The sequence below is a fragment of the Talpa occidentalis genome, unplaced genomic scaffold (genome assembly GCF_014898055.3).
Source record: "Talpa occidentalis isolate TD23 unplaced genomic scaffold, MPIMG_talOcc4v2.1 talOcc4.7, whole genome shotgun sequence".
Classification (NCBI taxonomy): domain Eukaryota; kingdom Metazoa; phylum Chordata; class Mammalia; order Eulipotyphla; family Talpidae; genus Talpa; species Talpa occidentalis.
Genome location: NW_023605083.1, coordinates 79,574,000 through 79,594,216, shown reverse-complemented (window position 1 = coordinate 79,594,216; position 20,217 = coordinate 79,574,000). Strand labels below are relative to the sequence as shown.

At 42.9% G+C, this 20,217-nt stretch overlaps 1 long non-coding RNA gene across 3 annotated transcripts; it reads left to right on the top strand.

The window, feature by feature from the left end:
* The first annotated feature begins 5,054 nt into the window (after positions 1-5,054).
* LOC119232512 (uncharacterized) lies at positions 5,055-19,968 on the top strand. 3 transcript variants are annotated; one of them, XR_008549699.1, is made up of 7 exons: positions 5,055-5,112; positions 5,205-5,365; positions 6,810-6,972; positions 16,901-16,953; positions 18,352-18,421; positions 18,701-18,871; positions 19,370-19,968. It is a non-coding gene; the product is annotated as an uncharacterized LOC119232512 (long non-coding RNA). The 3 variants fall into 3 exon arrangements; XR_008549700.1 differs by lacking the exon at positions 18,352-18,421; XR_005122129.2 differs by lacking the exons at positions 16,901-16,953; positions 18,352-18,421.
* The last annotated feature ends 249 nt before the right edge of the window (positions 19,969-20,217 follow it).

Sequence of the window (20,217 nt, the reverse complement as noted above, 5' to 3'; positions counted from 1 at the left end):
AATTCAAACACTGCCATTTCTCACTGGGGAAATCTGAAGGCTAGAGGATAAAGGAGAAACCCCATTCTGATCTGCAATTGTGAAATACTTTGGGAACAATCTTCCGATTTAGCTCAGAAGGAGGAGAAATGTGTCCAACACCTCACAGGATTTAGAGAGATGAATGGATTTGGCTTGACTATTTACTGACCTTGTGTTTCTGACTGAGATGACTCAACTCTCTTAGCCTCAAGTTTGTATTTTGTAATTGAGAAGGACTTATTTCCTGCATTTGTTTGCAAGAACACAACACCTAAAATATACTAAGTGCTCAATAAATGCCCGGGATGCCTGTTAGTGGTTGCCTATGAGCACCAGAGAAATTACAAGCTGCCAACTTCCCACTACTTTTGCTATATTTCAATGGATCACTGAAGCAAATTCTTCCCAATTTCTAGTTCTAACATCCTAGTAAGTGAGATATTTGTGAAAAGAGAGGAGGGAAGATGAACCTCAGTTCTAAACTCATCCACATTATGTTCATTCTTGCTCTGACCCTTGTTCTTATTAACTTTTGGTGGGACGAAACAGACATGACAGATAGAATTTTGGGTGAGGCACCATGAATTTTGGGTGAGGCACAAGGCCTAAGATGTGAAGATGAGTGGCATTGAGTCTTCAGAGGTTTACCCAAAGTTGATGAAATTCTAAGCCTCATCCCCTGACCCCTGGATCCTGACCACAAAGATGCACTTTCCTGAAACTTCAGGGAACACTCTATTGCAAGCAGCTTGATTGAAAGTGAATAACTATGGGGCCTCCCCTGTGGCGCAGCGGTTGAGCGCTGGGCTGCGAAGCTGCCCACAGCCTCTGTAGCGCTGGTTCGATCCCCGGCCGCCGGCGAGGGTCCCACATGGCCCACAGACCTCTCCTGCCACACCCGCTGCTCCCCTCAGCAGTGCATTTCGTCAGTCTGCCTGTTCTGTTCCCCGCTCTGGCTCTGGTGAATTCTCTCACCCTCCCACACTTCTGACTGTACCCAGTGCTTATATAAATAAATAAATAAATCTTTAAAAAATGTGAATAACTATGTTCATAAATTTAGTTTAGGATGTCCAACCATAAAATCATCAAATGAGCACTTGCTGGAAAAATTTGAGCTTGTTTGTATCTTTCATGCTCATCTCTTTTAAGAAGTATCTTTATATCAACGTTTGCAGAGTATGGATAAGAGACCCAAATTAAATTTTGTATTCGACCAGCGATTTTCTCTGTTACTTTGGAGAAATGTTGGCTGTGCATCCTAAGGCCTAGAAAGGGAGTTACATTATGGATCCTGTCCAGCAACACAGTTAAAAAAATGTTGCCCACTGATAAAGGCTGGTAAATGACTTAGCCAGGAGGGAATGTGAGCCCAAGTCTCCCAGCCCCCGGGGCCCATGCCCCTTCTGCTCCATCATGCTGCATCCACAGCAGGCAAAGTCCAGGACAAATTGCCATGGGAATTTGTGGGTTCAAGGAAGGTTTAAGGTAAATTTGGAAGCGGATGCGAATCTGGAGCCCCCATTCAGATGAGTGAGTCCATGCCCCAGAGAGCTGTGCAGACCTCTCATCCTCCAAATCCTCGAGACAGGCAGTGGGTCTGAGCCTGCAGTCACACACACCACAACAGGGCAGCAGGCTGCCTCTTTTGTCTTCTGCTGATACCAAGGACTAGCTCAGGTAGTTAAGTGCAGTTGTTTTCATTTGTTTGGGTTTGTTTTTGAGGAAAGAGGTAGCATAGCAGTTATGAGCATGGCCTATTGAGTCAGATTCAAATCTCAACTCTCCCACTTACTTGCTATTGTATTTGACAAATCATATCACTTCCCTACACCTCCATTTCCCCATTGGTGATAATGAGACTAACACTATTCACCTGACAGGGTTTTGGAGCACACTGAACAAGATAATATGGATAGAAGTCTGAGCACAATGCCCAGCATACAGTGAATCCTCAACAAACACCTGCTATAGGCATTACATGATTCTAGAACTAATCATATAATTCGCCATGTGTTCCATTTATTGCCACACCCCCTCTGCATCCTTTCCAATGCTGCCCCCCTCCCACTCCAGTCCCCATAAAGTGTAGCAATAAAACCCATATGATAAGAAGGGCCTTAGTTTTGTCTCTAGAAGAAGAAAGTGGAAAAATTAGTGTGCCTCACTGTGCAGGAAAGATGGGAGTCAAAAGCAATAGAGTGGATTTGTGGGGGCTGCCTGAAAGGAAAGGAATCCTGCGTGCATGGGATGGAAGAGAGAAGACTTGTGGGATCACCGGAGCCTGAGCAGGGGTCTTAAGGCCAAACCATTGTTCCCTTCCTAGAAGAGGGAGATACTCACTCTGACCTGGAGTTTCTTGTATTTTCTATGAGCTTCATGTGCATGCCTAAACCATGGCTAATATATTTATTTTTTTAAGATTTATTTTATTTGTGCATACAAGAATTGGGGTACAGGCCAGAGGTGTGGGGGGGATGAGAGGATTCACCAGAGACAGAGTGGGGAACAGAAGAGGCAGATCTACTGAAATACACTGCTGAGGGGAGCAGAGGGCGAGTCAGGAGAGGTGCCATGTGGGCAGTTCCCTGGCCAGGGATCGAACTCGTGCTGGAGTGGCTGCCGATAGCTTTGTAAGTTGTCTCTTAAACCCTTGCGCCACCAGGGAGGCCCAATCATGGCAAATTTAGGCAGGGAAAGCTCTGCCCTCTTCCAGAAGAGTCTCGACTTACTATGGCTGGCATAGCACCATCACATCACCATTATCCTTCATTGTATATCAGTTTCATAATCTCATAATGTGTTTCTGTGAGATTTGCAAGCATTTAAAGACCTCAAAGGGACCAACAAGCAAAAGTGCCTTTAAGACTATACAATCTAAGAAAAAAAGAACCACAAAAATTTCTATCTACTGTTCATCCCTACAAGCAGCTGTAGCTAAATTTGTCAACTAAATGCTTGTAATCTTGAAGACATACTGTATTCCTTTAAATACAAGATGTTTAAGGTGAATTTGTTGTTTTCTTCACTTCAGTAATAGATATATCTAATTAAATACTTGAAAGTCCATTTAATTTTTAATTCAGGAAGTCATTCATGGTAGAGGCAATTTAAACAACTCAGGAAAAAAAAAAAAAACAAAAACACAAAAAAACCTCAAACCCAAACGAAATTCCATTAACTACATGGATACTTTAATGGTACATTTAACTAATGCTGAATTATGATGCGTCCCTGCAGGGGTACCTATGCAGTCTATCAATTCCCTTTTGGGGAATCCAAGCTTTTAGCTTTTAATGATCAGTGCAGCTGATTGGATTGACACCATGCAGTAATCAAGGTTACCTTTGATAGTGCCTGCCTCAGAGGAAAAGCATTTCTGCTGGCCTTCCCTTGAAATTCAATGGCCTTGTAGAGCTTATGAGCTTATGTAAGCATGTCTCCTCTTTGGACCTCCCTCTGGCTTCGTGTATTTGCCACCTTCATGGCATGAGATGGAAGGCACAGACACACTCTGGGAGTAAAGCTCCACTGGGAGCAGCTTCTAGTCGGTTCCTTTAGCATTTCCCTCCACCTACCTATCGACCATCCATATGTAGGGCCCAGCGATCTCAGCTTGAAAGTCTTCATGGAATTTTTCCATTAACAGAGATAGATTCATAGGGCTTGAAGAACATCAGGGGTCCCCTTGCTAAACGCCTTCATTCCATCAATGAGGGAATAGGCCCAGAGAAGACAGTGATTTTTCCAATGTCACAGAGTAAATTGGGAGGAAAGGAAGGACTAGAGTACACACTTCTCTTTCCTTCACATTCTCTTTCTACAATAACTCACTACTTCCAAGTTCCTATGCACCAAGGATAGTGTGGACTGGGCCAGATCTTAGGACTTGATTTTCACATTCTCGGTAGAGTGAGCGATGGGTAGGGTGGAAGAGTAGAGAAATCACTAAAAAGAAAATTTTACCCTCAAGGATTTCTGTGATAAACTTAATGGGGAAACAGAACAAATACACTTGAAGCAATTAAGAGAACATCATAAGACAATATATAATTAGGTACTAAATTATGTGGCACAGGGAATGGAGAAACCCTTCTGCATTGCAGAGGCCTAGAAGACTCTGTGGAGGGGGCTGGACATATAATTGACTTTGAAATCTTGATACCAAGTGAAATATTGAAGGGATAGGGGTCTTTTCTATGTGTTATAAATAGTTTGGAATCTTAAGGTAGCTCTGGAGTCATCCAGTCTTGACTAGCTTATTGAAACTCTGCAAGCCTCAGTTTTTTGGTCTATAAAAGTGAATAAAATGCTATTGTTGGGTATGGGTTTCTCTAAAAGGAAAAAATCACTGTTAGAGGAGCTTACCTGTATTTATTTTACTTTAGTCTCACAGCTCCCACAGCTTCCTCCTGCAGTTCAAACACCCTTATCTATTAAGCAAGAACTACCAAGTAACAATTTACTGCAAGTTTCTTTCTTCCCGAGGATATTCACCTTTCCCTCCACCTATAAACAGGTTGTATGACTTTAGTATGCCTTTGACCTATTGAAATTCACCTTAGGAGGTCAGGTGGAGCATTCAAATAACGCCACTGGCACCACACAAAAAGCTTAAATCCATCTCTAACCTTGCAGGGCTCACAAGCAGGTGGGGTACCATGACCGAAATACTAAGGGAGAGGTGAGGTTATTGGATGAGATCTCCAAGGAGAGGAATGTATGAATAACTGATGAAGGCTGCTTGGCAGCCTCAGTACTTTCTACTCTCCTGATGCCTCTTAGCATAGAATGTGACAGTGGAGATGAACTTGGCATGAACTATAAAGAGGATAAGACGAGAGCATAAACTGAGGGTGAAACACTATAGTGTGATCGTATCTGCACTGAGAAATTTATATTCCTTTTAGTGCCACTTGGGAGGCTTCAATGCCCACTCCCATGATGAAAGTGAACATGATTCAGAACACAAAGATCCCTGAAGATTCCAACCTGCCTTGTTTGGTATTCTCAGAACTCAGGTATCCCGAGGGTACAGGGTACAAAAAGGAAGGGACAAGTGCCCTAGAAGAGGAAGTACCCACTTTCAGGGTGACTGAGATGATTAACTGAAATAAAGATTTAAGGTGTCTTAGAGCCTAGGCCACAGTCAATATGTAAAAAATGTGCATTCTTCTCCCCAGACTGGAGTCTCCTAGGATGGGCTGATTTACTTAAAATCAGGATGAATTACAACAATCACTGAGAGTATGACCCTGCCTGTGACTTCAGGACTTCTGTGCATTGTGGAGAGGGCTGTCCCGGAGCAAGAGACCTCACCTGGTCAAGAAGGAGGAATTTGATGGTGAGAAGAGAGTTGATTAAGTCAGTTATTTTTTTACAAAAGTTGGGAAGGTCTGGATTTACTGCTAACTATGTAAGAAATGGAATCAAGTACATAGAAGATGAGTTTATTGTAGGATTCTGGAAACTTTGAGTCTTCACGATGAACTTGGGTTCTTGCTGTCTGTATCCCCAGCATGAACAACTGGAAAAAAATCCTCAAATAAGAATCTCCTCTTTGTTTATTTTCAGAGTTAGTGTGGATGGAGAAATATCTGTTATTGTTGGGTCCCATGCTGTCTGATCATCTGAAGGAGAGAAATTTTACAGGAAAAGAAATTAACCACCATGCAATGGAGAGAAAGTAATTTGAATTCCTGGGATTGCTGGGATAATAGGAACAGAACTTTGCTTCTGCAAGGCAGGACATCATCTCAAACAGTTTTACTCAGAAGTTGTTTACTGATTTTTTTAACCTATGGGAACATAACCCTTTTAGAAATAGATGATATCATACAGCATCTAACATTCAACCCAAAGCAGAAATATCTTCTCTAGGATCATTGAAAGGGAGGGGTATGCTGCTAAAACATATTCAAAAGAGAGGATTCAGCAAATTCACAGGCAGCTCTTTCTATAACTGAATTTTAAAAATTCTATCCCACTTGTTAAAAAGCTCTTCCTGATTTTAAGCTGAGATCTTACCTCCTGAGATTTTATTGTGGCTTGTAGTTTGCCTCTACTTCAACATGGTGACTTGTCCAGACTTAGAAATCTTCCACCTTCCTTTTCTTTTTTTTTTTTAAGATTTATTTATTTACGCATATAAGAGCTGGGGTGTAGGCCAGAGGTGTGTATGTGGAGGGGAAGGGTGAGAGGATTCACCAGAGACAGAGTGGGGAGCAGAAAAGGAGGAGTGAATGAAATACACGCTAAGGCAAGCAGCAGGCAAGGCAGGAAGAACTGCTGCACCCCATCTTTCTTTTCATTAGTAACTTCTAATTGCTTCCCTCGAGTTTTATTTTGAGGGAGAAACAGACATGGTGACCCTCTTCCCAGGTGTCATTTTCCTGTCTTCCCTTTTGCCTTTTTTCTTGTCAAAATAAAACAAGACCCTTCACCTGTTCTTGGCATGAGCATGTTAAGGAGATGCATGCTAGCTGGGCCTGAAAGCAATCACGTGACCCTCCTGCCTCTAACTGCTAGGCATCTACTACCATCACTATTATACAGATTTGCATTTCAAAAGTAAATGCTTAGGAATTTGGCTGTCCTTTTAAGAAAATGCTCATGATCCTATATTGACAATTAGGCATAAATTACGTTACACCTCTCCTCTCCAGTCTGGAATTTTGGGAACCCGCTCATTGCCTACTAAATAATAGAGCACTTTCTCTCACCCTTCATGTAAGGCTGAAATAGGTTATGAAGGTACTACCTGATGACCCCTTCTGACTTTCTTGTAGATTCTCCTCAAGCATTAGAGAAAGTTCTATAATATTTACTGAGCCCCGCCTTGGTTCAGGCCTGAGACGAGTTCTGGATTACCCTGAAGACCAGGATCATTTCCTTCTAAGGAGTTTTCAGTCATTTCTCTTTCTTTGGAAGACAACCTAGCTGGACAGATTGGTAAAGTCATTATTATTATTATTTTACTTTTTCAGTTTTTTATTTTAACATTTATCAATTTTTTACATTTTTTTTAGACAATATTTGCTTCCCCCCACCCCCTCAGATTGAGTCCCCATAGAATTCCTTCCCCAAGGCACCCGTGTACCATCACCACAGTCCCCTGTATTCCTCCCTCCTTCCCTCTAACCCCCCACCCTCCTGCCCCCCTGCAGTATGTCTCTGGTTTATAATTGTCTGTTTTTGCCCCATTATGTTTTGTACTGTCATTATTTTTTTTTACACTGATATCTTATTTGGTTCCCCTACATTCCTGCTATAAGTGAAACCATCCAATATTTTTCTTTTTCCTTCTGGCTTATTTCACTGAGTATAATTTCTTCTAGCTCCATCCACGTTGCTGCGAATGGCATGAGTGTATATTTTTTGATTGCCGAATAATATTCCATTGTGTATACATGCCACATCTTCTTGATCCAGTCATCTATTTTTGGGCATTTGGGTTGTTTCCAGGTTTTATCAAAAAAACAAGCAACAATAAATGTTGGCGAGGATGCAGTGAAAAAGGAACTCTCCTACATTGCTGGTGGGAGTGCAAACTGGTCCAACCACTGTGGAAAGCTGTCTGGAGTTTCCTCAGTCTACTAAAAATGGAGCTACCATACAATCCAGCAATTCCACTACTAGGGATCTACCCAAAGGACACAAAAACAGTGATTCTAAAGAGCACATGTATCCCTATGTTTATTGCAGCACTATTTACAATAGATAAAGTTATTATTTTTTTGATATTTCTCTGACCCAAAGTAAAAAATTGCCCTGAGGGAAGTTTTGGTCAGAGAAATAGCTGCTCCTTGATTTAATTCAGGAGCTGCCAGTGTTTATGCTTATGGAACACTTAACTCCATTTGCATCCACATCAGATTCCTCCCTGCTGACAGCAGACCTGTCTCTCCCAGGGATACAGATGTAATTATCCTTTCCTAAGTGCATGGCACACTGTCAGGATTTTGCTCTAGAAGAGAGAAAAGGCCCAGAAACAAGCTTGAAGAGGGAAGAGGGAGAAAAGGGAGGGGGAACAGCTTCCTCATTCAGTTGAATTGGAGCCCCTCCTGTGCAGAACAGCTGCAAACAGCCCCACAAGTTGCTTCTTTCCCAGATTTTTTTTTTTTGTCCTTTCTCACCCCCACCCCCACCTTTGCTCATGCCCAAAGCATTACCAGGGAAGATGGGGGTGGGCAGCGGGGAAGAGGGACAAAACGCATGGCTGCCCATTTTAGTTAACAGAAGGGGGCTAATAGGAGTTATTTCTTATGATCACTTCAACTCCTCTGCAGATACCTGTCTCCAGTCTTAAAAGAAAGAGGGTCTAGGGCCTCCCCAGTGGCGCAGAGGTTGAGCGCCGGGTTGCGAAGCTGTCTGCAGCTTCTGCAGCGCTGGTTCAATCCCCGGCTGCTCCTGGGCCACCGGAGGAGGGTCCCACATGGCGCACAGACCTTTCCTGCCACCCGCTGCTCCCCTCAGCAGTGTACTTCGGTCCCTCTGCCTGCTCTGCTCCCCGCTCTGGCTCTGGTGAATTCTCTCACCCTCACACGCTTCTGACTGTACCCAGTGCTTGTATAAATAAATAAATAAATCTTTAAAAAAAAAAAAAGAGGGTCTACATGGTTGGTTAAAGGTTTATTCTTTCATTTGCCCAAAATGTAGAAATAACATAGTCAAGTTCTGATTTACAAACACCAGCAAAATGACTTCAAAATAAAGCTGATTTTATGAGGAGGGGAGAGATGGATCCTCCATCATTCCTGACTTTTCACATCACCAAGAAAGCCAGGCATATATAGAACCAGGATCCTGAATTGTGAACAGGAGGCAAGCCTCAGTAGGCCCAAACACTGAACATGAGAATGGGTCCCTGGTCTACCAGAATGCCTAATTGTAACAGGTTAATCCCCAGGGATAAGGGAGGTTCCAGGTTCCCTGCCCTACCCTAGAGAGGGTGGAGCTGAACAGAGAGGAGAAACTGGAGAGAAGACTGGAAGAAGGAAGGAAGGAGAGATCAAGAAGAAGAACTGGAGGGGGCAGCTGGAGCAGAGAGACGCTTGTTTTTCAGCCTCGGACTTGTACCAGGGACTTGAGGAACATGACAAGAGACACTTGAAACAGATGAGGGAGAGACATGTGGGAAGCTGACAGTGGCAGCCTTTATCTTAATTTTGATTTTGCTCTTTCTTTCCACACTTTCCTGGCCCCTTCTGCCCCTTTTCTAGGGGTCCCCACCAGAAGGTGTCTTGGATATGTGGCAAGATTTTAGTCCTCAGTGGCCCTGCTTTGGTCTGACCCCATTTGGCTGGGCATTTACCCACGAAAGGATAGATAACTTTGGCTGTTTAATTAGGAACTATTTTAACTCTATTCTTTTTCTTCTCTCTGTTGCACTCTAATTGTATTAAAGTCCCTTTTCATTAAAGGTTTTATGCAGTAGAGTATGTTTTGTCTTGATGTGGTGGATGGCAGAATCCATTAGACCATGCAGGTTTGGGAGTCCTGAGGTACCCCTCACCCTAAACTGTAACATAATGAGATACATACAGTCTTCTAGACAACAGCAATTCAAGACAATGGAGAACTCCAATGTCAGTTGAGATGGAGACCGCAATTCAGAGACTGAATGCTACCAGAGGTAGACTTTTATTCACACCTAGCTCAGAAGTATGTTGTCTACTAGCTGACTTGTAGGCCACTGCAAAGCCCCAAATCTTTGGCATCAGCTAGGCATTCCACTGTCATCTATGTTACCATTCAAAAGTGCTATCTTGGCACCAACTCATTAAAAAATATCTAAAGATGAATTTAAATATATTTTCCCCACAATCTAGTAATCTTATTTCTGGAATATATTGATACCTGGTCACTATTCATAAATATCTTTCAGAGAATAGATTCCAAAATGTATACCAGAGAAATTCTTGTGCTACGGTATGTAGAAAATTTTCATTGGAAAGTTGATTGTGAAAGTTGGAATTTAGAGCCAACATGGGCATCCATTGTTATCACATGGGCAAATAAAATGTGGTAAACAGATATGAAGGAATATTATCTAATAGTTGGAAAAAACTAACCTTTATAACCTATATCTCTGCGGGGTGTGTGTGTGTGTGTGTATGTGTGTGTGTGTGTGTGTATGTGTGTGTGTACCAGGCCTTGGTGTCTGTGGTGTGTGTGCATGTGTACCAGGTTTATCCTTTGCCAAATGTCACAGTGATGCTTTCAGGTAGAAGCAGCATGGTGAAAAGTAGAAGAGAACCAGACCAGGAATTAGCGGTCTTTCTCTCTTGTCACCTTCAGTCCCTATGTTGTCGCCATCCTTTTCCTTCCAATCCCCCGCTAGATAGAGGAGGCTTCATGGCAGCGCCAGGACACAGTTTTTGGAAGCTGTCAGAAAACCACTTTGTACCATGAGAACTTTCAACTTCCTACTCTGGACACTTTCTGGGCAAGGTTCTTTTTAGAAGAATCTTTTTCCATCAGAAAACTCTAAAAGTGCATTACAAATGATCCATACCAATTACTGGTTTCTGATGATTTCTATTACAGATGGTTCTTGTTTACGTAAAGCAAGATAGAAGCCAGTTCAACCACCACCTTCTCATCACTGGCAAGGTTGGAAGAGTCACTGGAAGAGGAAGGGGGAGGACAGGAAATCTCTTTGGGCTGTGGTGACTTAATGCAGCCAGATTTAACATGGGAGAAGGGAAAAAGTCCTTTAGCTACTGTTTGTTTGAGGCATCAGGTAACCAAGGAGACATTTTTGTGCTATTTTAGAAAGAGGGAGAATAACATTTTATTCTTTTTCACTACAACAAATTCGTCTTTGCCCAAAAGAGTGCTGTCATTGTTCTTTGGGTGGTGCTGACCTGTGATTTCCCCAGTGACGTAAGAAGTTTCTGAGATGTGATTCTTGGTCCATCACACTGGCCACCCAGGAAGACCCCATCCAGGACTGTCTTCAAAAAAATGGAGAGACAGGTATACTGGAAGCTTCTATTCATATTGTCAACAAAATTTTATTGAGTTGTTACCATGTGCCAGGTGTGGGTGCTAGTGTGATTAAGGCAGATGTGATTTCTATTCTCATGAGGTAAGATCATAATTCAAGAGGTTCCCTTCTTTCTGATCTTACCCCAGGGACAGTGTCCCATAATAAGTAAGAATAATAATAGGTGGACTCTAGAGCCAGGGTTCTGGTCCTGGCTTAACCAGTTACTGGCTGTGTGATCTGGGACTAGTTACCTTTTCTGTTAATGGGAGTTAATTGTAATATTCACCTCCTAGGATTGTTTTGAAGCTAGAATTCATCTAAACACTTAAAGCAATTAGAACTGGGCCTCCCTGGTGGCACAAGGGGTTAAGCACAGCACTGTGAAGCTATATGCAGCCTCTGCAGCACGAGTTTGATCCCGGCCTGGCCAGGAAGCTACCCACATGGCACAGCAGACCTTTCCTGTCTCACCCACTGCTCCCCTCAGCAGTGTATTTCAGTCAGTCTGCCTGTTCTGTTCCCCACTCTGTCTCTGGTGAATACTCTCAAACCCCACCCCTGCCCCCTGCACCTCTGAATTATATTCCAGTTCTTATATGCATAAATAAATAAATCTTAAAAAAATAAAGCAATTAGAACTATAGCAGACACACAGTAAGCACTCAATAAAATTTTTTTCCCCTACTAAATATAATAAAGCAATATCCTTCCACTTCTAGGCAAATATGTTTTATATCTCTCACACATGAATTGTTAATTCCGTCCATGTGTCTTCTATAGTTCCTCTCTCTCCCCCACCCCCAGAAACCTCCATACTGTTTCTATAGGGACTGGACCAGTGTACATTCCCACTGACAGTGTAAGAGGGTTCCATTTCCTCCCTCCCCAACAACTGTTGTTTCTGTCCTTTTTGTTATGGGGCATTCTCACAGGTCTGAGGTGGTATCTCACTGTGGTTTTGATTTGCATTTCCCTAATAAGTGATGACAAATAATTTTTCATGTGCCTGTTGGTCATCTGTATGTCTTCTTAGGAAGAAAGACTTGCAGTTAGCAAGATTTGAGCTCTTAAAGCAACTTACAGATGAAATTAGTACATAGTATATAATTATTAGTATTAATAACTAGCAATTATTAATAATTTATATACATGCATATACTATCATGTATACTTATATACATGGTGATATAAATATATAGATGTATATATGCTCACTCATTTAACCCTCATAAGGCTTTGAGAGGTAAGTACCATTATTATGCCCATTTTATTGATAATGAAACTGAGGCTTGGAGAAGTTAAGCAGGTTTTCCACATAGTGAAAAGATCACCTAGTGAAAAAAGAGGGGGTTTAAATCTGTAGGGTAAAGAAAATGTCAGTCTTTTCTGCCCTTCCGCCATCAGGATAGATGATGGATCCTTGCGGTCCTGAATGCATGCCTGATGGCGGGCACCTGGAATAGGGTGTGGGCATAGGTAGATGGGATTCAGCTGGGCTAAGACTGCGCTTTTAAGGGCGGCGTCATGGGGGGGACGCCAGCAGCACCAGTAGCAGCAGTAGTAGCAGCAGCAGAAGCCGAAGCCGAAAGAGAAGCCGAGAAGCAGCAGAACGAACGCTAGAGAGCCCACATAGAGTGAAGACTTGCTGGGGGCTGGGAGGTCTGCCAGCCCCCCAGCCAGCACCCCTGCCTGCCATATACCCACTGAACCCCAATAAAAATCCTGCAAAACTACTGAGGACTATGACTCCTCCTTTACCCGGTCTGCATGGGATCAGAAAACCTGCACTGTGGTCCTTCCTGCCCTTACAAAATCCTAATCTGTCCATTTATATCTTTACTAATGTTTGTTAGTATTTATTTTAGGACAATATAAATACTAATTGAAAGGATAAATATATTATATCTGAATTCCTACAGATCCTGTTTATCTCTACATCAATTTACTTAGCAGAAAGTTCAATGTGCTTTAGCTTAGTGTGAATTTTCCAGGTTTTCTGGGTATCTCTGTGGCATGCACTGCTAAGCTTTTATTTGGATAATCAGTTTCCATTTCTCTTTAGATCTGTGAAATCTCCAAACAGTGGGAAGACTGTTGTACAAACCCCAAATTCCTCTTACCATTCATTGGTAGCTGGGACAGTCAAGGATTTTGGGCCTTCTTCAATCAGTAGCGTCAGTTTAGTGCTGATATTCTGTTTGCAGTTGGTTTTTCAATTAATGGGCAATATGAAAAATATTGCTGTCCAGCAATAAATTGAATGGGTCCCAACACCTACAAAATCCATAATGCTATAGATAGCCAGATAGACCTTAATTGTGATTTAATAGTGTTCCCTGTAATTTAGCTCCAGGGAAATGTACTTTCAATTAACCAATGTAAACACAATATCTACTTACCCCATAAATGTTCTCCTAAATGTGCTAATTAAGACCTAAATCCAATGCTTTCCACATTGTGCCCGCCTCTCCTTTCCCTAACGTGTCACTCTACTTCAGGATCACCTTAATCTTCTCAGGATTATTGCAATAATGGTCTACTGCTTGCATCCAATCTTGCCCTATATACTTTAATTCACCCTTCTCCAAAGATTTAAATAGATTTCTTAAATCTATCAAAAAAAGCCCCCAAAACAACAACAACTCTTCAGTGACTTTCCCTGTAACTACTTTTTAACTTCTGGTAAGCTCAGAGCCTGGTACGCTCAGCGCTCCATTATCTGGCCTCCAACCCACTCCTCTAGTCTCATCTTCTGTTTAATCAACACCACCTCCCCCAAGCACTTCTCCTGGCAGGTTTTGTTTATGTTGCTCCCTCTTTCTAAACTTTTCTGTCCCCATGTGTTCACACAAAAACCCAACCTCTTCTTCCAGACCATTTTCAAGCTACCCTGACTTGATTCTAAAAAAGAATTTGAAGCACTGTTTGCATTTTTATTTGTGTACCTTCATAGGGATTTGCATACAGATGCTTTATAAATAATTATTGAATTAAACAGAGTTATCAAAAGGGTAGAAGTAGAAGGGATCATCCTGCTCCTCCAACTGCTGGATTCCTTTTTTTTTAAGATTATTTTATGCATACAAGAGCTGGGGTACAGGCCAGAGGTGTGGGGTGTGAGGTGATTCACCAGAGACAGTGGGGAACAGAACAGGTGGATTGACTGAAATACACTGCTGAGGGGAACATCAGGCTAGTTAGGAGAGGTCTGCTGCACCTGGAGATGAAAAAATTGGACAATCACTTAAGTTCCTCCCGTGTTTCGGTCCTGATTGAAGGACATAGCTGATGTCCCCTAGTGCAAGAAGAGACCAGTATCTTGGTCACATACAGTGTGGTAAATGCTGAGTAGACTATTTATAGGGTAAGGAAAAAATGTCAGGCTTTTTTGCCCTCCCGCCATCAGGATAGATGATGGATCCTTGTCCTGAATGCATGCCTGATGGCGGGCACCTGGAATAGGGTGTGGGCTTAGGTAGATGGGATTCACCTGGGCTGAGACTGGGCTTTTAGGGGCGGCGTCATGGGGACGCCAGCAGAAGCCGAAAGAAGACTAGAAAGAAGCAGAGAAGCCGAGAGCAGAGAAGCAGAGAGAACGCCAGAGAGCCCAGATAGGGTGAGGATTTGCTGGGGGCTGGGAGAACTGCCAGCCCCCCGGCCCCACAACTCCCCTGCCTGCCGTGTACCTGGTAATCTAAATAAAAAACCTGCAAAAACCACTGAGGACTCTGACTCCTTCTTTACCCGGTCTGCATGGGATCCTAGAAAACCTGCACTGTAGCCATTCCTGGCCTTACACTATTGTAGGGGCAGGAAGGGCCACAGAGCAGGTTTTCTGATCCATCAGAGTGGGTAAAGGAGGAGTCAGAGTCCTCAGTGGCTTTTGCAGGTCTTTTATTGGGATTTTTTTTTAAATATATATATATATATGTATTTAATATATATATAATATATGGTGTATTATTCAGCCTTTATTTTTTTAATAATAAATTTTATTTTTATATTTCCCATACAATTGCAACCCCCCATTTTGACCCCAATCCCTCCCCTCCCGCCACCCCCCCCCAAAGTGTCTCTGGTTCATAGATTTTTGTTGATTTTGATTTTCACTTTCTTATAGTTATTCATTTTCCTGGTCCCTTATTTAAGTTTTCTAGATTCCTGCTATGAGTGAGATCATCCGGTATTTTTCTTTTTCTTTCTGGCTTATTTCGCTGAGCATGATCCCTTCCAGCGCCATCCATGTTGCTGCAAATTGCATGTGTTTATCTTTTTTGAATGCTGAGTAATACTCCATGGTGTATATGTACCACATCTTCTTGATCCAGTCATCTATTTTTGGGCATTTGGGCTGTTTCCAAAGCTTAGCTATTGTAAATAGTGCTGCTATAAACATAGGGGTGTTACCAGGCATATGGCAGGCAGGGGTGCTGGGGGGGGGGGCGGGAGGCTGGCAGTCCTCCCAGCCCCCAGCAAATCCTCATTCTCTCTGGGCTCTCTGGCGTTCTCTCTGCTTCTCTTCTTCTCTCAACTTTGGTTCATTCTTGGCTTTTGCTTGTTGTCCCCATGACGCCGCCCTTATAAACTCAGTCTCTCAGCCCAGGTGTACCCACTTCAGGTGCCCGCCATCAGGCATGCATTCAGGACCACAGGGTTCCCTCATCTATCCTAATGGTGGGAGGGCAGAAAAGCCTGATACTTTACCTTACCCTACAACGATACACAAGGTATTAGGGGAGCCCAGTCTAGGGGGTTCCCAGGCTAGAGATTCACGGAAAGTTTTCTAGGAGGTGGTATTTGAAATGGATTTCAACTGGGGCTTTAACCAAATGAAGAAAAGAGCAATGACTTTTCAGGTAGAGGAAATGCTAAGGCCCAGGTGTGAAGAAGTACTGCACGCAGCATGGCAGTGAATAGCTATAAAGCTATAAAGTGTGCTCTAGGATAGCTCTGCATGGCCTGAATAAGGATGTAGATAAAGAAGTAGTAGACAGTCCAGCTCTTAATAGAGCTTGTCTTAGTCTGCTCAGGCTGCTATAACAAAATGCTGTGGACAGGCTTAAACAACAGAATTTATTTCTCTAGCTCTGAAGGCTGGGAAGTCCAAGGTCAAGGTGCCAGCTGATTCAGTTCCTGATGAGAAGTTCTCTTCTTCCCTTGCAAATAGCTACTCTCTTGCTGTGCCCTCACTTGACAGAGGGAGGATCTGCTGTCTCTTCTTTTTCTTAGGAAGGAAATAGCCTCACATTGGGGGCTCTGCTTCACAAACTCATCTAACCCTACTTACTCCCACATGTAAATACTATCACTTTGCAGGTTAAGTTTTAAACAATTGCACATTGGTGGTGGTAGGAGAGGGAGGGGAGACAGAAACATTCAGTCCATACCAGAGCTTCTGTGCTAGGATCTTTAGAATTTATCTTGAAACCTTTAAGTCACCAATAAAAGATTTTTAAGAGGGAGGGCACAGCATGTCCATATTATCATGTTTACAGGGGGTTCCCAGGGTGGCCAGGTAGGAAGTGGCAGAGAGTTGACACCTGTTGTTAGAACTCTGGCTTTCCAGTAAGATTTTGTATAATCCTATAGACCAGAAATCCATAGTACTATGTTGTAAGAAATAGGTGGATGCTTTAAATAAAGACCCAGAATATGAATGTAAATCTAGGTAGGTTATTACTTCAGGTATCTGGTACATACGTGGTAACACACACATAGAGCCAAGATTAGATTAGAATCGTTTCTTCTAAGGGCACGCAAATATGGCCAGAGCATCTGAGGCTGTCATGAGGAAGGGGGTGGCTATTTTGATGACCAGCTTTAGGAGCATGCTCCAGAGAGTGTGAACCAGGCTTCATAGCAAAAGGACAATCTCTTAATTTTCAGGGACCCAAAAACCACCTGGACAGGGAAGATGCCAGAATAGAAAGAGTTAACAGGTGAGCTATGGTTCTTTTCATGGATATGGGTTAGGCAACTAGTACAAAGCAAATGTGGCAGAGAAAATTCTCCGGCCAGTGGAGGGGCCAGGAGTAGATAATGGCTTCAGAGGTCACAATTAGAATTTCTGGTTGTTTGGGGGAACTGCTGGGAGAGAGTGAAAAGACTAGTGGGAAGCTGGGACCACTTATGTGTACCTTTCAATCTACATTTTTTTCAATTAGAGTCTGAAAGCCAGCCTGTAAGCCTGAAGTGCCCAAAGCTGCTAGCCCCCGAGGAAAGGCAGTTAGGCACAGGTGCGCCAAAGCTGCCACGTCACAGAGTGCACGGCCCAGCTCCAGAGTGTCTGAACCACTGCGCCCTGTTGGATGCTAAAAGGCCCCATTTTGAAACCAAAGAAAATGCCATTTTCCACAGTAAAAGGCAGTCTTTGGGAAAATGCTGTCTCCCAGGGAGGGTCCAGACAGCTAGAGGAGGGCTGACCACACTCCAAGTACCACCTTTGCTTGAGAGAGGAAGCCATCAGGCTTTCTGAACAGTCATTAACACAGGAAATAATTGAGACAGTCCTGCTGTGTCCTGCACTAGGATTTAAACAGAACACAAAGATCCAGGAGGCAGACAGGTGTGTCAGCATCCGCACCTAAGGCAACTCTGGGAAAAGGAAGTTCACTGTAAGCTGAAGAAGAGACCACAGTCTCATGAAGCCAGAGAAAAGAGTGGGTGCAAACTGAAGCATAGAAAAGTAGAGAATGAAGAAGGAAGAGGGGTTGTCTTGTTCAGTCCAATCATGTAGAGTCACCTCAGACCTGGATACCACGCCACTAGAGGGATGTTGAACTGGGCACTCGTCATGCTTGTGGAGTCTCTGGATGTGAGACTGAGGGAGACAACCCAGAGAATAAATGGCCCAGGAGAGAGAAGGCCCAGGAGAGAGAAGGCCCAGGAGAGAGAAGGCCCAGGAGAGAGAAGGCCCAGGAGAGAGAAGGCCCAGGAGAGCAGTATCACTGGGTACTGCAATGTGATGGGCTCTCTTGTGAAGGATAAATTAGACCTTTTCAGAGAAGCCCCAGGGGAGAACCAGAACAGATGAGTGGGACTCCAGGGAGACAGATTTCACTTTGATATAAGGAAGACATTTGAAGTAGTTAGCATTTGAGCTGTCCAACTATGGAGCTGGCTGCCTTGGAGGCCACAATCCAAAAGGTATTCAACAGAGAAAACAAAGGGGCCTTTCCCTGCTGTCGCATGAGCACAGATGTGGTTTATTTTCTTCATTGCATTTATCATCTAAAGTGGTCTTACTTGTTATCTGTTGATGTGTTGATGGTATGTCCTCCACTGAAATATAAATCACATGGAAATAGGGCTTTGTCTTGTCACGGCTGTGTTTGCAGGACCTAGGTGTGTGGTAGGTGTGCTGGGACAAGGGAAGACAAAGGAAGTGACTTAGCTTCTATTTGAAAGGTAGGTTGCAGAACTGGTTTTCAAAACTTAAGAAAACATAGATCCCCTTTGCAAATGAGCCCTCACATGGGACACCAATATATAAACTGGATGGATGTGACATTTTAATAGTAGACATTTATATCCTAAGTCCCAAAGGAAAGCATTTACTTGTTTTTATAATACAAAGAATCACTGGAAACTATGAGATTGTTTGGATAAACATAATAAAACCTTTGAAATAAAGGCTACCAGAAGACTCAGTGTGTAATTCATTCCTCTATTTTCTTTGGCTTGCAGAGCACTAAGAAAACCCTGATTCATGCAGAGAAGCAGTTGCAAATGATATGAGTCTCCAATAGCTCATCTGGCAATCTCGGGATAATTCTTCAATTAAACTGATGCAGGAGCATGAAGAGGGAGTAGTTGGGAAAATTGAGCTTGAAGTCGCATCTCTTACAGTTTGTAACAGTAGGTTGTGCCTCTTAGCAGACATTCAAAAATCAGACAAGAAGAGGCAAAGCTTACAATAAGTGCCAACGCTATTTTGATGTGTGACATTATCATGGCAGTGATGAGTTATACATTCGGTGATAATTGCACAGCTAACTGTGGGGCCATGATAGGAGTCAAGCACCTTCCCCCTGCCTCGCTCTTAATTGAACATCAGACTGTTTCTATGCTGTGGAACTCTAATTCCACAGATGGAGATGCTCAGGCATGAATTTATTTTTTTTAACAAAATCAGTGCAAAGAGGCAACCTTCATTAGGAATGACTCATTTTCATGAAGTTCTGGTATAGATGTGTATTTCTATTGGCAGAACTGAGAAAAGCATAAAAGTGAGCCGGTAGCTTTTGTAGTTAGGATTTGGTATATGGATATTTAAGGTGTGTATTGTTCTTTAAATGATGTTTACTGGTTAAATATACATGAAAATGAATTTGAATTTTTTTTTTTTTTTTGCAGGATTCCCGCAGCCTTTGGACATATATTTTACCAGGCAAAGTCAAATTCACTGGTTCTTTGTGAATCTGAGATTCTCCCAATTGGCTCAGATGTACTCATATGATGTTGTGATTTACAAGACACAATGTGATGGGCTCTCTTGTGAAGGATAAATTATATATTTGGTCTTCATCCACAGTTCCTGGTTCACAGCTCCCAAAAGTCATGGGATTGCCTAAGTGTTAGAGATGTCCATTGTTATGTTAATGAGGTCACCTTACACAAGCCTAAGGATGGTGGCTGGTTTCTAGGAGAACCACCTCTGTGACTGGAGGGGTAAGACTTCCAGTCCCACATTCCAGAATTGTGGGGAAGCGAGGGGGGCTGGATGTTGAGCTCAATTATCAACAGCCAATGAATTAATCATGTCTACTTAATGAAGCCTCCATAAAAATCCAAAAGGAGAGGTTTCAGAGAGCTTTCATTTTGGTGAGCATGTGAGATTTGGGGGAAATGGTGTGTCTGAAGAGGGCATGGTAGTGCCGTGTTTCTTCCCTATACCTTGTGTGGGACATACATCTCTTCCATCTGGCTGTTCCTGAGTTGTATCCTTTGTAATAAATTGGTGATTCAAATGAATTACTTGAGTTCTGTGAGTCATTCTAGCAAATTAACCGAACCAAAGGAGAGGGTCCTGAGAACTTCTGATTTAGAGCCGGTCAGAAGCACAAATTGCTGCCTGGGCTCACACTCAGCACCTGGAGAGAAGGGCAGTCTTGGGAGATTGTGCCCTTAATGTGGAATCTTATGCTATCTCTGGAAGATAGTGTCAGAATTGAGTTAAATTCTCAGACACCAGTAGGCTGAGA